This window comes from Malaclemys terrapin, chromosome 8 (genome assembly GCF_027887155.1).
Source record: "Malaclemys terrapin pileata isolate rMalTer1 chromosome 8, rMalTer1.hap1, whole genome shotgun sequence".
Lineage (NCBI taxonomy): Eukaryota > Metazoa > Chordata > Testudines > Emydidae > Malaclemys > Malaclemys terrapin.
In genome coordinates, this window is record NC_071512.1 from 739938 (window position 1) to 744123 (window position 4186).

Consider the following 4186-nt stretch of genomic DNA (forward strand, 5'->3'; position numbering starts at 1 on the left):
ATCGGGGCTGTCCCTATCCAATCAGGACACCTGGTCACTGTATCAGCCCTGCCAGGCCCGGGGGCGCCAGGGCTCAGCCCTGCCGCAAATGAAGCGCTGCTCCCAGCTCCATTGGCTCCTGGCCAGCGTTCCCAAAGGAAAGGCTGGAGCCTACAGGTGCGGGAAGCTGCTAGAAGGCAGCCAATGGCCGTGCCCCAGATCTCAGCCCCCTGGAAAACAGCAGCCCCCCGGTGACCTGCACGTAGGCAGGCAACATCCCCCACCAAGGGCCCGCTCTTGGCTGCAGCCTGGGGGCCTCCTCCCAAGCATTAGCCATCCTCAGGCTCTGCTGACTGGGCGCACGACCCATTGGGCCCTGCTCCTGCAATTCCACAGACTCCTGCCACGTCCCACAGCCTGGGACCTTCCCCCAGGAGCCTGCCCCAGCCACTGGCACCATTAGAGCCAGGAACTGGTCTTAGCATCTTCCTCGGCAGGGAATCTGCTGTCCAGGCCCCTCCTCTGTCACTCACGCTCGCCTCCTGGCCGTGCCGCCCCCTCACCCAGCCCTGAGCTCACCCGAGAGCCGATGGCACAAGCTGGGAATCAGACGGGACCTAAGGAAGTCACCACCCAAGGAACGCTTACAATGGTGCTGCAGGGGGCTCCGGGGGCGGGGGACGCTTCCTGCAGCCAGCACCGACTCCAATGCCCCAGCGTGGTACCAGGGTGCAGCCCTGCAGGGGGCACTCGTCCCTGTGGTCAGTGCTGCTGACCCCACTGGCTCAGCACCATGCGTCAGATCAAATGCAATGGTGAGGGGCTCCCGCCTGTTAAAGCCCCCTGGTGCTCTCCGCCAGAGACAGGAAGGGCCCTGGGTCCTGCCTGGACTCCAGCTCCAGCGCCTCTCCAAATGTCCCTGCACACCAGCCTTTCCTGAGCTGACACAGGCTCCTGCCCACAGCTGCTGGGCAGGGTCTGGGCAGCTGCCACCTCGCCCGGTGCTGCTTGCAGGCTGCTCTGGGCCCGTCGTGCGGATGCCGCTGGAGAGTTCAGCCTTTGGGAGCTTTGTTCTCTCAAGGCAGCTGGACTGGGCAGAGTCCCAGTCCCGGCTCCGCCCATCCCCAAGCTCCCACCTCATGCCAAAGCTTGCTGGCGTCTCTCGCTCTGCAGCACTTTGAGCGGTAGCCCCTGGCCTGGCCAGAGAGCTCTGCCCCCTGTACCACTTGTGGCTCCGCTCACATGGGGAGCAGTGAAATGGGGAATGCTGACATTTGCCCAGCCAGCAGTAAGCAAAGCAACAGGGGCCAGGCCCACCTTGCCGGGCTGCTGCGTCCTGCTAGGGAGCAGCACACAACGCGCACACGACCTGTGGAACTCACTGCCAGGGCATGTGAAGGTGGAGCTGTAACGAGACACGTTCATGGAGGACAGGTCCATCAAGGGCTATTAGGCCAGATGGGCAGGGATGCAGCCCCATGCTCTGATTGCCAGCAGCTGGGAGTGGAGATCACTTGATGATTGTCCTGTTCAATCCCCCGAAGCACCTGGCACTGGCCACTGCCGGCAGACAGTCCCAATCTTGTCACTCTCACTTCAGAAAAGAGTTCTCCAGGGCCCAGCTCAGTCGTGTCACTGTTCTCTGCCCCTCCTCTGGGACTGCAGGTCCTGCTGGAGCTGGGCCGACCAGTACTGACCACACCAGCCCGCTGCAGTGGGGCAGCAATTTACAGAGCGGCATTGTACTTTCCAGATTAGTCTCCAGCCCATTCTTTACCCAGCCCAATTTGTGCTTTTACCCACAGCATCACGTTGAGCAGGGGTCTCCACTGAGCTATCAGCAGTGATGCCCAGGGTCCCTCTCCGAGCGGAGAGCTCAGACCCCTGTAAGCCAGCTGAGCAGTTCAAATTTTTCCTTCCAAGGTGCATTATTTCCCTTTTTCAGCATTGAGCTTAATTTTCCATCATGTGACCCATTCCCCAGGCCTGGTCAGGGCTTGCTGAAGTTCCTTAATCTTCTCTGAATAATTGTGTTATTGCAAATGTTGCTAGCTGTCTGCTCACCCCCTTTCCAGCTTGTGATAAATGAAGGGGGCGGAGCTCCCTTTTATGGACACCCAGCCAGCCAGTAGCTATAAAATCCCTCTTAGGAGCTATTCTCTAATTGCCTTACCTGTAAAGGGTTAAAAAGTCTCACTGTTGTGCCTAGGTAAAAGGAAGTGAGTGGGCACCTGGCCAAAAGAGCCCATGGAAAGGCTAGAACTTTTGAAAATTGAAATAAGACTCCCCTTTTGTCTGTCTGTGGTGGTGCTCCAGGGAGAGACGGACAGGACAGAGCTATGCTGTGAGAAGCTTGGGCCACGTATGAAAAATCATCAGTATCATACCTAGAAACTACTCATTTGAAACCCCAGATATGTAAGTAGATCAGGAAATGTTAGGAAGATGTGATTAGATTTACCCCTTTTATTTCTTTATGGCTTGTGGACTCCTCTGTGCTAAACCCAGGTGCTTTTATTTTGCCTGTAATCTTTAAACTGCACCTTAAGAAATCTATTCTGGATGCTTAATCCTTGGAGGGTTCCCCCAACCCCCAAATCTAGCAAGTGCCTAAGTTCCCAGGGGGAATTAGCTTTCTCAGCTCTTCCCCAGAGGGGGGGATGGAAGGGCTTGAGGGTACCCACAGGAAGGAATTCCCACGTGCACCTTCCTGGGCTCTCAAAGGGGTTTTGCATTTGGGTGGTGGCAGCATCTACCAGTCCAAGGTCAGAGAGAAGCTGTATCCTTGGGAGTTTAATACAAGCCTGGAGTGGCCAGTATTAATTTGTAGAGTCCTTGCAGGCCCCACCTTCTGCCCTCCAAGTGTCAGAGTGGGGAACCTTAACACAGCTCATTAGCAAATCTAGGACCCAACCTAGTCAGGAAGCTCCAGGCCCCACTTCTGACCTTTTGCTAGAATGTGAACTGTCTCCCCTTGTTCTTGGCTGTCTGTCTCCGGGCCAGTCTTTGCTCCATAACAATACTTCGCTCTCACTCCCTGAACACTTTGCTCCTCGCCTGGGACTTTGCCAAAGGTCTTTGAAATCTAAATAATTACATCAGCTGATTCCCCATCATCTACTAGTGTCACCACAGCCAAAAAATCCTCATAGATTAGCAAATTTTCCTTTACAGAACCCCTGCTGGCTAGACTCGGTCATAGCACGACCTACAAGGTATTCGATTATTAATCCTCAATCCAAGCCCTTCGCTAGGCCCAGAGCTACGGCTTACTGGTCAGCCAGCCCCATTCCCCAGGCCCAGAGCTACGGCTTACTGGTCAGCCAGCCCCACTCCCCAGGCCCAGAGCTACGGCTTACTGGTCAGCCAGCCCCACTCCCCAGGCCCAGAGCTACGGCTTACTGGTCAGCCAGCCCCATTCCCCTCTGAACCTGGCTGACGTGTGGATACATTTACTACCCTCCAGTCCGGAGCTGTTCTTACAGCAGTTCCCTGGGTCCGGGAGCACCAGCTCCGCTAATTCACGCTTACGCGCACTGAACCCTTGGTTTGACCTAGCCACGGGGGCCTGATGACTTAGTACATTTTAAATGATCGGTTTGTTCCGGCCTCTCTTTGTCCGACCCTTCGCTCGCTGCTGGTGCCTCCCCTTTGCTGCCAGGAAAGAGCAGGTGGGAGGGAGGTGTCTCCACCATCCTCAGGGGGGCCGACTCACGCAAAGGAATCATTCAGCGTCTCAGCTACAGCCTGAATTGCTCCTGGGGGAACCAGCAGCCCCCTTCCCTCGCACCTGTTTTGCGGCTGCCCAGGCAGACATCTTGGATTAACCCCTTTAGTGAACTGCTCATCACACTCCGCTGGGGCCTGTCCCCTCCTCTGCGCCCTGGGGGAGCTGCTGCGTGAAGGGCCTCCCTGACAGCCTGGATTTGTTTGGCTCAGAGCCATGGCCAGGTGCTTTCCCGAGGCCCTGGTGGCAGACACCTCCTGGGACTCAGGCGCAGCAGTGGGGGATTGTCCTCCCCTGCAGCATCTCATGCCCAGAAGAGGGCGTAGGTCCTGCCCAGCTCGGGACAAGGCAGCAGGGAAGATGGGGGGCAGTTTCCCCCAGGAAAGCCACAGAAGCCTTCAGCCGATGGCTTGGGGAAGGACTCAAAGGCACACGGGCCCTGCCCCATGCTCTTCAAGAACCACAGGCTCCAGGCAGCTG